The sequence below is a fragment of the Bos javanicus genome, chromosome 10, assembly GCF_032452875.1.
Source record: "Bos javanicus breed banteng chromosome 10, ARS-OSU_banteng_1.0, whole genome shotgun sequence".
Lineage (NCBI taxonomy): Eukaryota > Metazoa > Chordata > Mammalia > Artiodactyla > Bovidae > Bos > Bos javanicus.
Window position 1 is genome coordinate 26,766,480 of NC_083877.1, and position 18,211 is coordinate 26,784,690.

Consider the following 18,211-nt stretch of genomic DNA (forward strand, 5'->3'; position numbering starts at 1 on the left):
CATGAAAATCCATTTGACCTAGATTTTTTCATTTTGGTAGAAAAACAAACAAACAAAAAAACCCTTTAAGTCCATCCCTGTTATGTATGCAGTCTTATCCCTGTATGTAGTCTTATTTTTATCATCTCCATAGGAAAGTGATCCTTCCCTCCTTTAGGATTAACACAGAGTTTACAATAGCACTACTAAATATTTAAACACTGTTTTCATAGTGTATATATTTTTGTTATTTTAAGTGTTAGTATATGCATGGATTGCTTTATGGATTCTCTATTTAATGCCATCTGCTTTTTGTACCTATTGACCAGTTCCGCATTCTCTAATTATCATAGCTACTTAATAAGTCTTGATATCTGGTAAGATAAGTCTTCTCAATTTATTTATCTTTCAACTTTTTTTGGCAGTCTTGGCTTAATACATTTCCACATAAATTTGTGATCCACTTTTCAATTTGCACAAAAAATTATTGCTGGAATTTTGATTGGGATTACTTTGAATGGGTAGATTTATTGTCAGTTATATAATGATTACTTTTACAATCGATGATCTTGGCATATTTCTCTGTTAATTTATGTCTTCTTGAATTTCTCTCAGTAAATTTTTATAGTTTTCTATATAGCTTGCTAATATATATATTTTCCTTTTTCTCCACCAAGCCTCTTTGCCATTGTTTGCCAATGTTATAATATGGAGGGACAAGGAGAAGCAGGTTGTAATGTGAAAACATGGAAATCTGTAGCCAGTTGCATGGACGTTTGTAAGTTTGCGAACTGGCTTGTGGACCTCATTCCAACCTTACCCAGTATAAAGTCAATTTCTCATCACCTTCAGTTTTCTTCCAATTGAGGATACTTTTAACAGATGAACCAGTAAATCAGAGCAATGGGCAGGCCTAAGCTTCTTTCAAGGATAGTCTTGATATCCTAGCCTTGGAAAAAAGTTCCCAATTTTTCTAGGTCCTTTAACCCACTCTTAGGGTACCTTTCTGTCTGGCTGGAGTCCCCTCAATCCATTAAAATATTTTTCTGGTTTTATTGAGAAATAATTGACATATATCACTGCAGAAGTTTAGGTTGTACAGCATGATGGTTTGATTTACATATACAATGAAGTGAGTATCACAATAAGTTTAATTAGCATTCATCATGTCAGATGAATCAAAACAGATACAATCAAAAGAAAAGGAAGAAAATATCTCCTTGTGATGAGAACACTTAGGATTTACTCTTTTAACAATTTTCCTATGTATTATACAACCATTATAATGGCAAATCACTCCAGTATTCTTGCCTGGAAAATCCCATGGATGGAGGAACCTGGTAGGCTGCAGTCCATGGGACTGCAGAGTCAGACACGACTGAGCAACTTCATTTTCTTTTTCTTTCTATTGTTTACTATAGCCATCATGTTTTACATTACATCCCTAGTACTTGTTGTTCAGTCACTCAGTCATGTCCAACTCTTTGCGACCCCATGGACTGCAGCATGTCAGGCTTCCCTGTCCATTACCAACTCCTACAGCTTGCTGAAACTCATGTCCATCGAGTCAGTGATGTCCTCCAACCATCTCATCCTGTCGTCCCCTTCTCCTCCTGCCTTCTGCCTTTCCTAGCATCAGAATCTTTTCCAATGAATTGGCTCTTCACATCAGGTGGCCAAAGGATTGGAGTTTCAGCTTCAGCATCAGTCCTTCCAATGAATATTCAGGACTGATTTCCTTTAGCATTTACTGGTTTGATGTCCTTGCAGTCCAAAGGACTCTCAAGAGTCTTCTCCAGCACCACAGTTCAAAAGCATCAATTCTTCGGCACTCAGCTTACTTTATGGTCCAACTCTCACATCCATACATGACTACTGGAAAAACCATAGCTTTGACTAGATGGAATTTTGTTGGTAAAGTAATGTCCCTGTTTTTTAATGTGCTGTCTAGGTTTGTCATAGCTTTTCTTCCAAGGGTAAGCATCTTTTGCTTTCGTGGCTACAGTCACCATCTGCAGTGATTTTGGAGCCAAAGAAAATAAAGTCTGTCACTGTTTCCATTCTTTCTCCATCTATTTGCCATGAGGTGATGGAACCAGATGCCATGATCTTCATTTACTGAATGCTGAGTTTTAAACCAACTTTTTCACTCTCCTCTTTCACCCTCATCAAGAGACTCACCCTAGTACTTATTTATCTTTAACTGGAACTTTGTATCTTTTGACCACCTACCTCCAAATACCCCTCCTGCTAACACTCTATTTATGGCAACCACAAGTCTGATCCCTTTTAAAATGAGTTTTGTGCTTTTTGTTTTTTTAAGATTCTACATATAGATAGACTGGTAAATCTGGTTTTTTGTGTTCCTGTGGAACTCGGTACAGTTTCACTAGCAGATAAGATTGTCCATTTCAAAGTAATATTTATTTGTCATTGTTCTGTTGCTAAGTCCTGTCTGACTCTTGGTGACCCCATGGACTGTAGCATGCCAGTCTCCTGTCCTCCACTATCTCCCAGAATTTGCTCAAATTCATGTCCATTGAGTTGGTGATGTCATCCAACCATCTCATCTTCTGCTGCCCTCCTTTCCTTTTGCCTCCAATCTTTCTCCTGTGTCAGGGTCTTTTCCAGTGAGTTGGCTCTTTGCATCAGGTGTTCAAAATACGGAACTTCAGCTTCAGCATCAGTCCTTCCAAGGAATATTCAGGGTTGATTTCCTTTAGGATTGACTAGTTTGATCTTCTTGCTGTCCAAGAGACTCTCAAGAGTTTTCTCCAGCACCACAATTCAAAAGCATCAATTCTTTGGTACTCAGCCTTCTTTATGGTCCAACTCTCACATCCACACATGACTACTGGAAAAAACTATGGCTTTGACTATATTGGCATTTGTTGGCAAAATGATGTCTCTGCTTTTAATATGCTGTCTAGTTTTGTGATAGCTCTCCTTCCAAGGAGTAAGGGTCTTTTAATTTGATGGCTGCAGTCACTGTCTGCAGTGATTTTGGAGCCCAAGAAAATAAAATCTATCACTGCTTCCACATTTCCCCTTCTATTTGTTATGAAGTGATGGGACTGGATGCCATGATCTTAGGTTTTGAATGTTGAGTTTCAAGCCAGCTTTTTCACTCTCCTCTTTCACTCTCATGAAGAGCCTTTTAGTTCCTCTAGACTTCCTGCCATTAGACTGGTATCATCTGCATATCTGAGGTTGTTGATATTTTTCCTGGCAATCTTGAATCCGGCTTGTGATTCACCCAGGCTGGCACTTACCGTGATATACTCTGATGATCCCCTGGAGAAGGAAATGGCAACCCACTCCAGTATTCCTGCCTGGGAAATCTCATGGACAGAGGAGACTGGCAGGCTACAGTCCATGGGGTCGCAAAGAGTTAGACATGACTGAATGACTTAGCTCGCACTCTGCATATAAGTTAAATAAGCAAGGTGGCATTATTTATTTACTAAAATGTAATCTGATGAGTTCAGGTCACTTGGAAAATTTCCTTTTTACATTCCTAAGAGCTGTATAACTTACATAATATTTACTAGAGAGCCATGCCTCTAGATGGATATTGGATTTGTATTATAGTAGGTGATCCTTTATCAGTAACATTTTGATGAGGGAATTTAAGAGATTAAAGTCTGTTTTTTTTTTTTTTTTCTAGAAAATACCTTTAGTTTATTTACTTGGAGTCTAGCTGATAAGGAATTTAGTGTGGCTCCCCTGTCTTCTTTCCTTTACTCAGGAATTTCCTCATGGTGAAGGGAGTGAATGGATAACACACCAGCTGCTTTAATTCCTTCCTCTCATACATTTATAAACATATTACTTGCTACCATTTGGCCACCATCAAAATTGCCCCTATTATGACATTTTAACTGGACCAACAAATATATTCCACATTCAAAAAAAAAAAAAAATCTGTAAGTATAGTAATGTGAAAAAATGGCCACTTAATGGTGCTGGGAAATCTGGTCAACCACTTGTAAAAGAATGAAACTGGAGCACTTTCTAACACCATACACAAAAATAAACTCAAAATGGATTAAAGATCTAAACGTAAGACCAGAAACTATAAAACTCCTAGAGGAGAACATAGGCAAAACACTCTCCGACATACATCACAGCAGGATCCTCTATGACCCACCTCCCAGAATATTGGAAATAAAAGCAAAAATAAACAAATGGGACCTAATTAACCTTAAAAGCTTCTGCACATCAAAAGAAACTATTAGCAAGGTGAAAAGACAGCCTTCAGAATGGGAGAAAATAATAGCAAATGAAGCAACCAACAAACAACTAATCTCAAAAATATACAAGCAACTCCTACAGCTCAACTCCAGAAAAATTAAACGACCCAATCAAAAAATGGGCCAAAGAACTAAATAGACATTTCTCCAAAGAAGACATACAGATGGCTAACAAACACATGAAAAGATGCTCAACATCACTCATTATCAGAGAAATGCAAATCAAAACCACTATGAGGTACCATTTCACACCAGTCAGAATGGCTGCAATCCAAAAGTCTACAAATAATAAATGCTGGAGAGGGTGTGGAGAAAAGGGAACCCTCTTACACTGTTGGTGGGAATGCAAACTAGTACAGCCACTATGGAGAACAGTGTGGAGATTCCTTAAAAAACTGGAAATAGAACTGCCTTATGATCCAGCAACCCCACTGCTGGGCATACACACTAAGGAAACCAGAAGGGAAAGAGACACGTGTACCCCAATGTTCATCGCAGCACTGTTTATAATATCCAAGACATGGAAGCAACCTAGATGTCCATCAGCAGATGAATGGATAAGAAAGCTATGGTACATATACACAATGGAGTATTACTCAGCCATTAAAAAGAATACATTTGAATCAGTTCTAATGAGGTGGATGAATCTGGAGCCTATTATACAGAGTGAAGTAAGCCAGAAGGAAAAACATAAATACAGTATACTAACGCATATATATGGAATCTAGAAAGATGGTAACAATAACCCGGTGTACGAGACAGCAAAAGAGACACTGATGTATAGAACAGGCTTATGGACTCTGTGGGAGAGGGAGAGGGTGGGAAGATGTGGGAGAATGGCAATGAAACATGTAAAATATCATGTAGGAAACGAGTTGCCAGTCCAGGTTCGATGCATGATGCTGGATGCTTGGGGCTGGTGCACTGGGATGGCCCAGAGGGATGGTATGGGGAGGGAGGAGGGAGGAGGGTTCGGGATGGGGAACACATGTATACATGTGGCGGATTCATTTTGATATTTGGCAAAACTAATACAATTATGTAAAGTTTAAAAATAAAATAAAATTGGAAGAATAAAAAAAAAAAAATGGCCACTTAAGACAATTGACTAAAATGATGTTCACATAGTGATATTTGACAATATGGAAATTGTTCAACCTATAAAAACAGAAACAAAGAAAAGATTGTGAACAAAAGTTTTGACAATACCAATAGTTTAGACATACTAAGTCTTTTTTAATACATTTGCTTTCTTTATAATGTATTTAAAGAAAAGAACTTTATTATTATGTATTATTTACTACAATCATTATAGTAATTTCATTAATTACGTTTCTCCACTTACCCCATATTCTGCAATTTGCCTATTCTATTGTTTCCTTTTATCAGAAATTTATTTCTCATTCTTTCTTTCCCTATCCTAAATCAATGTTTTAAATATCTCTGTAAAGTCCCATTTAATTATAAATTATGTCAAAAATTTCTTTTTAAAAGTTAGATGAAGAAATAATAGATTCAGGGACATAATCAAATGGATTCCTCTTGAAAATATGTGGTATGAGATAGTCTATTCAGTAATATCAAGATAGTGTGCTGTGCTGGGCTAAATCACTTCAGTCGTGTCCAGCTCTTTGCGACTATATGGACCATAGCCCACCAGGCTCCTCTGTCCATGGACTTCTTCAGGCAAGAACACTGGAGTGGGTTGCCATGCCCTCCTCCAGGGATCTTCCTGACCCAGGGATGGAACTCACGTCTCTCCAGTCTGCTGCATTAGCAGGTGGGTTCTTTACCACTAACGCCACCTGGCAAGCCCATGGAAATAACATGTGACCCAGAAATTCCTCTCCCAAGGATATACTCTAAAAAAGTGAAAATATGTATTCACAAAATAAACTTGTCTATGTATAACTCATATAGACCAATAATGCAAGCAAATGCCATCAACAGTTAACTAGATAAACAAAATATGGTATATCCATACTGTGGAATTTTATTCAACCACAAATGTAATAAACTACTTTTCCAGTGGTCATGTATGGATGTGAGAGTTGGACTATAAAGAAAGCTGAGCGCTGAAGATTTGATGCTTTTGAACTGTGGTGTTGGAGAAGACTCTTGAGAGTCCCTTGGACTGCAAGGAGATCCAACCAGTCCATCCTAAAGGAAATCAGTCCTGAATATTCATTGGAAGAATTGATGCTGAAACTGAAACTCCAATCCTTTGGCCATCTGATTTGAAGAACTGACTCATTTGAAAAGACTGTGATGCTAGGAAAGTTTGAAGGTGGGAGGAGAAGGGGACAACGGAGGATGAGATGGTTGGATGGCATTACCAACTCAATGGACATCAGTTTGAGCAAGCTCCAGGAATTGGTGATGGACAGGAGGCCTTGCATGCTGCAGTCCATGGGGTTGTGAAGAGTCGGACATGATTGAGCGACTGAACTGAACTAAACTGAACACATGCTACAACATAAATGAACCTTGTAAACATTATGTTAAGTGAAAGAAACCAGTCACAAAATGTCACATATTGTATGACTCCATTTATATGAAATTTACAGAATAGGAAAATCCATAGAAACAGAAAGTAGATTAACTGTTTCCAGGGAATGGAGAGAGAGTAAATTAGGGAGTGATAGCTAACGGGTCCAGGTTCTCTTTGTGGTATGAGGAAAATTCTGGTTGATAGCATGAGGTATTAGTGTTCTTGAGATAGTTGGAAGAGGCAAACCTAACAATTTTGTAATTTGAAATATACCTAAGAGTCACTAGTCATTATCTTCTAACCTTAACCTACAGAAGACACAAATGATGTATTAAGAAAAGGTTTGGCTTTTTTTTAAAGAGAGCTCTTTCCAAAAATAATTCTTAAAAGTACATATAAATGGCCAAATAGTAAAATTATTTTAACTAAATTTTGATGAGAAAATGTAAAGAAATAAAATTATGATAAATCAATTTTTCATAAGAAGGTGAATGCATTTTGCTATATTTTTAATATTGAGATAGTAAAATTTAAATGTTGTTTTATAAGTTTAGCATACAAAACTTTTGACTCACCAGAGAAATATTGGTAATAAATTTAAAATGGACAGATTGCATGTATCAGTATGTATGTATGTATGTATGTGATATTGGCAGCAAATATTAACTAGCTTCAATCTGAATGCCAGCAAGATGACTGATCATCTGGCTTTTGATTATTTTTATTTGAATTTGAAAAGTTTTACTATTAATATAAAATTTTCTCTAACAATAAAAATGGATACAGTTAAAAAAATGGATACAGTTAATTTAATGAACATCTAATTACACTTGAGTATGTTCCTCCTCCTCCAAAATACATTTTCCTAGTTTAATTAGTACAATTGATTACCAATCTTTTAATTATTTATTTCCCATACATTGTTTCAGTTATGAACACAGTTCTTCAGAGATTTCTTTCATGCCTTTGACTAAATCTCACCATCTTAAATAATTTTCTCAGTGCCTCTTTCATCTCCTTATTTCAGAGACTATAGATCAAAGGATTGAATAACGGAGTTAACACAATATAGGGCAAAGTCACATATTTTTGCATCTCTGCTGAATTGCCTGCTGTTGGACTTACATATATAATCATGATGGAGCCATAAAACAGGGACACCACAGCCAGATGGGATCCACATGTAGAGAAGGCCTTACATCAGCATTCTGCTGAGGGCACCCTAAACACAGCTCTGATAACCAGGGTGTAGGAGCTGGTAATGAAGACTAAGGTAGAGAAAATGATGACTGAATTAAAAGTGGCACAAATGATTTCAGTGGCAGGGGCTGGCACACAGGACAGCTTTATAAGGGGTCATGGGTCACATAGGAAGTGATCAATAGTATTGGGGCCACAAAAAGGAAGCTGGGAGGTGAGAAAAACTGGGAGAAGAAAACAGGAAAAGCCACACACCCAGCAGCAGGCTCCCATTCAGATGCAGTGTTGCACTGGCATGACAGTGGGGTAGTGAAGGGGCCTGCAGATGGCAAGGTACCTGCCAAAGGCCATGGCAGACAGGAAGAAGGTCTTGGCACCGCCTGTGGAGAAGAAGTAGAACTGGAGGAAGCAGCCAGAGAAGGAGATGGTCTTGGTCTCAGAGAGAAAGTTGGCTAGCATACTGGGGACAGTAGAAGTGACATACCACATCTCCAGGAAGGAAAAATTGGCCAGCAGGATGTACATGGGGGTGTGGAGATGGTGATCCCACCACATTGCACAGATAATGCACAAATTTCCAGTTAGTGTCAACACATAGATCACAGAGAAGAGTGAGAAGAGGAAGATCTGAACCTCCCAGGTCCAAGGGATTCCAAGGAGAATGAATTCACTCACAGGGTCAGAGTGATTATTTCCTCCTGAACTTTTCATTTTTTTTCTCCTAAAATTGCAGTAGGAATACATCATTATCTTTCAAATGACTCTACAGAAGTTTTCTCATTAAGATATTTCTGAACTGCTTTACATTAATTCAGCGAGCAGCATGATTTTAGATTACTTAAAGATTTTTAGCATTCTTTGACCCAATGTGACACTGGGAAGAAACAAGGAACTTGGAGTGTGGGGGCTAATTATGGCCTCATCTTCATGATCATCATGCCTGTCATGGTCCATTTAATGTCTTCCTTTGTCTGTGTCCTCAGCAATACATAAACCAAGGTAGATTCTCCTCGCCATTCAGAGGCTTTTTTTTTTTTTCCCCCAGAGAATGGGAAGCAAAGTCTAATAAGAATAATTTTTTTCTACTTTCAATTATGGAGGATATACAAAAGCAAACAGAAGAGTATAGTGAATCCCTGCACATTTATCACATAGCTTCAACAATTATTCATGGGCAAACTTGCTGTAACTCCACCTACTTCCATATCTCCCATATTATTTCAAAGCAGATACCAAACGTATGATTTCATTACAAAATATTTCAGCATGTAACCCTGGAAAAATTTTAAAACTATAATTAAAATATCTCTATATAATCCAAAAATTAATAATTCTTTAATTTTATCAGATCAGATCAGATCAGTCGCTCAGTCGTGTCCGACTCTGCAACCCCATGAATCTCAGCACGCCATCCCTCCCTGTCCATCAGACTTGTTTTGTTTTGTTTTACAATTTATTTGTTTGTTTGTTTGCTTTTTGGTCATGCCCACTCAGCTTGTGGGATCTTAGTTCCCCAGCCATGGAGTCCTAACCACTGGAAGGAAAGGAGTTCTTCAGTTTGTTTGAAAGTGAAAGTGAAAGAAGTAGGAGCCAAATAAAGTTCACATTTTGTTACTGGTTCCTATGTCTGACACATCTTTCAATCAATAGTTTCCTTATTCATTCCTTTTAAAAATTTCTATTATTTTTAGAATTAATTTTAATTTGAGTATAGTTGCTTTACGATATTGTGTTAGTTTTGTGGTTCAGAAATGTCCACCTGAGCCAAACCTACATAAGGACACATAGACGTTTAAACAATTGTACAGATCATTCTCTGTGTAAATAGAAGAAAATGTTGTGAGAATATATAGCCATAAAGCAAGAGTTTTTTTTTTTTTATTATGTAAGCTTTAGTAATAACACATGCACAGTTTTAGATGGGGTTTCTGTTTATGTACTGTTGGAAGTGTTGGAAAAGAGATAAAGAACATAATATTTACCAGTGATTGCTTATAGCAAGGCCAATTATGAAGTTCATGTACCCTCTTATTTTTAAGATATCTGTAAAAAGATTCCACAATATTCATTGTTGATGTCTTTCAGTGTTTGTACAATTCTCCAATGTACTCTTCATTTTTAACTTGGTCCTCTTTGTAGGCAGAGGACCTGCAAAGACGTTCTCTGGTGGCTCAAATGGTGAAGAATCTGCCTGCAATGCAGAAGACCTGGGTTTGATCCCTGGATTGGAAAGATCTCCTGGAGGAGGAAATGACAATCCCCTCCAGTATTCTTGCCTGGAAAATTGCATGGACAGAGGAACCTGGTGGGCTATAGTCCATGAGGTCTCAAAGAGTTGGACATGACTGAGTGAATTTCACGTCACTTCACTTCTTTGTAGGTAAGAATTTCTTGCTTAACAGGAGTAAGCTTCATGCACAGTCACTGTGAACAACATTTTAAATGAAACTGGTATGCATGAATGAGGTTCAGACTATAAACTAACATTATTCTTTTTTTAATTGAAAATTTATCCCAAGTTGAGGACACAGGCTTCAGTCCTCAGTTGAAATTTATCACATAATGGGAAAGTACCTCATGGTGTTACTTTCTACATATATATTTTGTCACATAGAGCAGAAATAGCTACTGTGGTATATATATCATTAAAGCACTCTGAGTTTTGAATTATATTGATTGAAGATCTGTTCATGGACTATTCATTCTCATTTTTCTCTCCCTGTCTCTTTAATTCGAGACTTCTATGTTAGAGTTCCTTCAGGTTCCCTTGACCGATACATGTTTTTTTTCAGGACCTAGTCCTTGATATTTTCCTTTTCCAATTATGCTTTCTCTGTTAGTGATCTGTCAACTAGCCACATGTATAAAAACCACCTATGTGAGATGAAATCACATTTTCTCTCCCTAACTGTAGAGTATCTTCTACAACCTAGATTTATCTACCCAATTTTGTATTCAACGTCTCCATTTGCTACTGAATGTAACAAAAATGCAAGAAACTGAAAGTCACTCGGTCATGTCTGACTCTTTGTGACCCTATGGACTATACAGTCCATGGATTTCTCCAAGCCAAACTACTGGAGTGGGTAGCCTTTCCCTTCTCTAGGGGATCTTTCCAACCCAGGGATCAAACCCAGGTGTCCCACATTGCAGGCAGATTCTTCATCAGCTGAGCCACAAGGGAAGCCCAAAAGGCAAGAAGCCTAGGACAAAACTCTTGGTTCTTCTCAGCCTGAACTGGTGGGTCCTTGCTTTTTTGCCATATCATCCAATGGCACCTCCATTTGCTCAGTTGCTCAGGCCACAAACTTTGGCCACGTCCTCACCACACCTCTCAATAGTCCACATCCAAATCATCAACAAAATCTCTATGCCTCCTGTTCAAAACATAGGTAAAAAAAAAAAATCTGATCATGTCAAATACTTGCTGTCAATTTTTTTTACTTTACAAAATTATTTATTTATTTTTGGCTGTGCTAGGTCTTCATTGCTGCACAAACTTTTCTCTAGTCGCATTGAGCAGAGGCTACTCTCTAAGTTGCAATGCATGGGCTTCTTATGGCAGTGGCTTCTCTTCTTGCTGGCTCAAGGGCATGTGGGCTTCAGTAGTTGTGGCACCCTGGTTCTAGAGCACAGGATTAGTAGTTGTGGCGCAAGGGCTCAGTTGCTCTATGGCAGGTGGGATCTTTCTGGATCAGGGATGGAACCTGTGTCTCCTGCATTGGCAGGCGAATTCTTTACCACTGAGTCATCAGGGAAGCCCACTCTCAACCTTTTGAACACAATTACAACAAAACAAGGCAACACACTTGTGTGGGAGAAAGCCTCAGTCCCTGAAAACAGAAGATCCATGAAGGGAGCCTACTCCAGGCAACCTCCTCCAGGCTACCTCTCTCTTTGAATCACTTTGTCTTTCTTTATGTCCTCTCTATCCACTCATCTTCATGCTCTGTGCTTTCTTACTGTTGCTAAGTTATAATCATGCTTTAAGGGTGTTTGTTTGTATATGTTTGTGTGTGTGTATGAACAGACACTCTGGTTTTTGCTGTCTATTCTTTCAGTATTTTTCTGTATCTAATTATAAACATTTTAATTGAGTGACTTTTTAAATGGGTAGTGAACTGTTTTATATTTCTCCCTCTTAAAGAAAATGTATATAGTCTAACTGATTTTTTTCCCCCATGTGGTTAGCCAAAGCACTTTAATAGAAAAATGTACTTTTCTTACTGTCTGATATTTTCTTCTGTCTCATATTCAAGGTCAAGAAATCTGGTACATGTGACTTGAATAAGTACTAAAGTATAGAATAAAGTGGTCATTCTACAATTTATTCCTGGCCTATGTGGTTCTGTGGTTAAGTTAACATCTCAACTTAAGTGAGATATTATTTTTCTTAAATTATTTAATTATAAATAACACACATATAACCTAACATTTAATTAAATCAGTTTTGATACTAGATGCTATACAGTATACAGTTGAGAATACTAGATGCTATACAGTATACAGTTGAGAATACTAGATGCTATACAGTATACAGTTGAGAATACTAGATGCTATACAGTTTACACAGTTGAGAATCTAACCAATCATATGCAAGCTATTCTAGTTTACATTTTTATATGAAGAAACTACAATACAGGATTAGAGAAAAGTGAAAAAGACATTTTGAAAATTTTTGAATTGTATCTTATCTGAAGTTTTTGTGTGAGAATTATAGTATCTGGTAGAGGCAGACTCCAATATTTCTCTCTCCTGGAGTATGCAGTCAGCCTCAGTCTCCTTGTTCTCTCATTTCAGCAGAAGGAAATGCACAACAAATTCAAACTGGCATCTGAGTATCTTCTTAATGGAGTGGAGTCGGGGAGGTGAGTGTTGGAATGTAATATTATTAAATATAGTAATTATTCAAAGCCCACAGAATAACCATACTATTTAAACAATTTGAAAAGGTGATTCCATGTGGTTATAAATGGCAATGTGGTCTTTCCTGATTTAAGAAGAACCAATCACACTCTTTTCTCTACTAATACACCCTTTGTGTATTAGTAGCAAACACATCCTGAGACATGGCTATTTTGTTCAAAACACTCTACCTTGGGAGGAGATGATCCAATGTTACTCCAGGTGTGCAGTCAGGCCTTACTACTGAAATCCTGCTCATAGCATGCTTTTCAATAAATATATGAAGATTGTGTCTGACTGTCCGAGATCACCAAACTTCTCCCAGTGGCTTCATCTAGGGACAACAATGAGAACATTTTGGACAGATCTCAGAAAGTGCTGGTTCAGCCTTTAGGGGAAAAGGGAAAGATGATGAGGCAGGCCTGAGGTCCAAGTTGAAGAATAAGTTGGCTTTAAGCCTTGAATCAGAGCATTAAATACAACCAGCAGCGTCTGTATATATTTTTATAGTAGTATAGCTATGCTTCTGCACAATAGAGGTGATATTGGCTTTAGGAATGAGAATGTAAAGGCAAGAGTTCTACAAAGTCAAAGGATATAAGGACAGAAGTTAATTATTGCAAAGAATTTACAAAACACTTCAAAATTTTGCTCCATCTGTTCCCTTCTTTCCACAATTCTACACCTGAACCAACCCCAAGTATGCTATGGTAATGTTTAGATTTTGGGATCAGTAACAAGTGTCCCAGGCTTCCCAAGTGGCACTAGTGGTAAAGAACATACCTGCCAATGCAGGAGACATAGGAGACATGGGTTTGACCCCTGGGTGGGAAAGATCCCCTGGAGGAGGGCATGGCAACCCAGTCCAGTATTCTTGCCTGGAGAATCCCATGGACAGAGGAACCTGGCAGACTATAGTCCATAGGATCACAAAGAATTGGACTGTAGCTACTTAGCATGTGCACAACAAGTGTCCCCTCTTTCAGCTCAGTTCAGTCGCTCATCTGTGTCCAACTCTTTGTGACCCCATGAACCACAGCATGCCAGGCCTCCCTGTCCATCACCAACTCCCAGAGTCCACCCAAACCTATGTCCATTGAGTCCGTGATGGCATTCAACCATCTCATCCTTTGTCGTCCCCTTCTCCTCCTGCCCTCAATCTTTCCCAGCATCAGGGTCTTTTCCAATGAGTCAGCTCTTTCCATCAGGTGGCCAAAATATTGGAGTTTCAGCTTCAGCATCAGTCCTTCCAATGAATACTCAGGACTGATTTCCTTTAGGATTGACTGGTTTGATCTCCTTGCAGTTCAAGGGACTCTCAAGAGTCTTTTCCAACACCACAGTTCAAAAGCATCAATTCTTCGGTGTTCAGCTTTCTTCACGTCCAACTCTCACATCCATACATGACTACTGGAAAAACCATAGCCTCTACTAGACGGACCTTTGTTGGCAAAGTAATGTCTCTGCTTTTGAATATGCTATCTAAGTTGGTCATAACTTTCCTTCCAAGGAGTAAGCATCTTTTAATTTCATGGCTGCAATAACTATCTGCAGTGATTTTGGAGCCCCAAAAATAAAGTCAGCCACTGTTTCCACTGTTTCCCCATCTATTTGCCATGAAGTGATACTTGACTGTAAATATTACTCCACTTGTTTTGTGACCTGTCCTTTCAATATTACTTCAGCCAGAGAAAAGTAGACATTGAAATCAACACTATGGTCACCACAACTAATAACATCATATTGAAATATTCAAATGAAGGTAAAGATCTAATCCTGTTTGATTTTATCTGTAGGTATCAGATATAGAGCTCTTCACAAGTTCTGGGTCTCATAATTTAAGAAGACCATGGGCAAACTGCAGTAAATTTGTAGAAAACAACTTAAAGATCCGTAGAAGTATGATGTATGAGTAACAGTGGAAGGAATTGGAATTTTAAATTGGAGAACAAAAGATTCCATTCAGACAGAGGAAAAATGACCATTTAATAGAACAATCCAATCTATCCCATCTATCCCTCAAAGTAGAAAATTAAAAATAAATAGTTAAATCTATAGTGAGACACATTGTAATCCAATGTGGAGAATAATTTTGTAACAGAATCCTACCTAGTGCTGTTTTCTATCAGAAGACTACTTTCTAGCATGGATTTCATCAGATAAAAGCAGGGAAAGTGGTAGAGGGGGTTTAAGCTTCAGCAGCAAATGTCTTTCAATATTGAAATTTGGTTATATGCATTTAAGATGTATCAAAAACAAAAAGAAAAGAAAAGAAAACCTATCCAGGCAACATCAGTGATATTAAAAAAAAATGTAATGGGAAATATTAAGGTTAATGAGAACTTGAGGCTTTCATTTATATTGATAAAAATGAATGGTGTATTTTAATGGTCATTAGTTGACAGCAGACAAAGGGAGGAGAAAAGAGAATTCTGGACAGTGGTTTGGCCAGCAAAGTCCTTGGGTTATGCCTTGGGAATACAGATAGTCTAATTCTATTAATTGAAGAAACTGGCATTTTTGTTTCCTGAAAAAATGTGTGTGGAACTTGCTCTCTGAGCCAAAAACTGAGTGGCTCCTCAGTTTTGGTCAAAGACGATTCTACTAGGACTGAGTAGGGGGATCAGAAGAACTTCAGGTCTGAACAAGGAAAGAGGTGGCAGTAGCACACACAAGTTTTATTTGGGGACACTGCTTTGACAGATTTGCATGCAGGAAATCCCTCACAGCAGGAGACCTTCCAGAGGCTGTAGACTTGGGAGCTAGTAAGAAGGGGAGGAGGGATAAAGGAACGCCTAGGAGAAAGGAGAAGAGAGAGCAAGTTTACTTGTTGAGGTGATGTCAGCCTGATGAGGCTGAGGACTCCGTGCCAAAAACTCCGAAGGGCAGGAGTAACTCGGGATCTTTATCTTATCTGCGGTTGGCAGAGGTGGGCACAGTTTCCTGGTATATGCAAAGCAGACAGGCCCTAAATAGCTAAAAATCTGCACTCTGTGCCATGCTTGGTCTCTTCAGTCATGTCCAACTCTTTGCAATTCCATGGACTGTAGCCTGCCAGGTTCCTCTGTTCATGGGATTTTTCAGGCAAGAATATTGAGTAGGTTCCCATGTCCTCCTCCAGGGGATCTTTCTAACCCAGGGATCCAAGCTGTCTCCTGCATCTCCTGCATTGCAAATGGATTCTTTACTGCTGAGCCACCGGGGAAGCCCAAAAATCTGCATATTTCGGCTACATATGAAACAACTGGACATGTTCAATTTTTGGCCCTGGTGGGTATTTGAGTTAACAGAATTCAACTTGCTGTGAAGTAAACAACCAAGTCAATATATAGAAGGCATCTTTGGTTCATTTATATGACAGATGGTCTTTGACATAGATTGTTTTGGGTGACTTTTCACTCTGTTTTCTTCATTTATCCAAATTTCAGCATTCATGCTTTCTCTAAAGCTCCCATTGTGCCACCACAAAGTAGAGAACTACTTAAACTGGTCTACACTAAAGGCTGTTACTTTTGAAATAGAATTATTTTATTTTTATTATTTTGAAAGTAACATGCTTATTTCAGAAGAAGATGAACAAAACTGAAATATATAAAAAGTTTAAATCATCCATGAAGGGCCATTTCTAGTCTTTTTTCTCTTTCTACATATTTCATATTAGGTACATATGCAACTTTTAAAAAATTGGATTTATAGCACATGTGGTTTGTCAATATTTTTGTTTAGTATCATGTCTTGAGTTTTTTTTTCTTTTTCCGTAGAACTAAATATTCCTTAAGCATGATTTTCAATGGGTGCATGATATTCCATTTTAAGCAATGTATTTTATCCTTCTCTTTGGGAAGACTTATTTTATGTAATTTTCTGGGAATCTACTTTCTTTTTCTTTAGAAAATATTTTTGGGATTAGATCATATGCCTATGTATTTTTAAGATGTTTAACTCTTTTAACTTTGTAGCAAGCTAAGTCGGAGAAGTCAATGGCAACCCACTCCAGTATTCTTCCCTGGAAAATCCCATGGATGGAAGAGCCTGGTAGGCTGTAGCCCATGGGGTCATGAAGAGTCGGACACGACTGAGCCACTTCACTTTCCTTTTCACTTTCATGCTTTGGTGAAGGATATGGCAACCCACTCCAGCGTTCTTGCCTGGAGAATCCCAGGGACGGGGAGCCTTGTGGGCTGCTGTCTATGGGATCGCACAGAGTCGGACATGACTGAAGCGACCTAGCAGCAGCAGCAAGCTAAGTTGTCATAGGTTAGCAATCACTGGAAGACAGTTGTGTAGAGAACTTAGGATACTGGAGTGTGACTTAAGGAATTGGGGCCTGATCTAAACTTTAATGATACACTGGCTGTGCCTGGATGATAAATCCCTAAACTTTATGTACTTAGATTTTGCATTTGTAATATAACATTGAAGATATTCTGACTCATGTAATATTGATATTGTGAGAGTCTCATGAGTTAGGGAAACTATGAATTTTTGGAGTTTTGGTGAATTGCAAACATGATTTCAATCTAGCTGTAGAACACTGACAAATAGCTCATTGATTCTTGCTCCATTCTGCTAGAATATGTATATTTTTATGTGTAAATATATATATATATTTTCTTTTTAACCAGACAAGTAAATACATTCCTTTCATTAGGCAGAATGAATTTATTATGAAAAATGTAGATTTTATAACATAGTTTTGTATATTCTCCCCATCAAACAACAGAATGACTTGTGTTGAGAGGACTAGCAGTTATCAGAACTGTTTTTTTTTTTGTTTCCAAGTGCTTTCTAATATGTTATTCCATTGGGATTTGGTTTCTTCATCTGTAATTTTTAGTGTGGAAAATGAGCTTGAACTAAGCATTGCTTATAGATTGTCTTTCTGATCATGTCCTCCAGGGATGTGATAGCATACAGGCCCTAACTGAGAATTATTACTCTCAGCATGGCTGAATCTCTCTTTGACATCCCCTAATCCCCTCTCTCACCCAGCTTTCCTTAGCCTCTCCCAGAGCTGCTCACAGAAACATCCCACTCCACCCACCCTTCCTTAGGACAAATTGAAGTAGTCCTTCTTCTGCAGCCACAGGGTAAGGTGGTGGTACCTGTGCAGCTGCCACCGGCAGTAGGTTACAGAAATAGCAGCAGGAGGTGAGCAGTCTTAGGCTTGGCCACCAAGTGGTAGGTGGTGAGTCTTAACCCCAGATTGTACCAGGAACTTTCCAGGGCCTGGCAGTTGAGCACACAGAGGGTGGTCTGCTACTCTCCATGCTCGTGGCCATAGCATCCATCCTCTCCTGCTCAACACCAAATTCCCTCTCAGGCAGGCATTGCCTTAGACCCTTGCCAACTGGAAAAGGTTTCTCCAAGGTGGGAACCAGAT

General features: G+C 38.4%; 1 pseudogene; it reads right to left on the reverse strand.

Moving 5' to 3' along the window:
* Nucleotides 1-7,746: 7,746 nt before the first annotated feature.
* LOC133255190 (olfactory receptor 11H6-like) lies at nt 7,747-8,667 on the reverse strand (annotated as a pseudogene).
* Nucleotides 8,668-18,211: the final 9,544 nt, after the last annotated feature.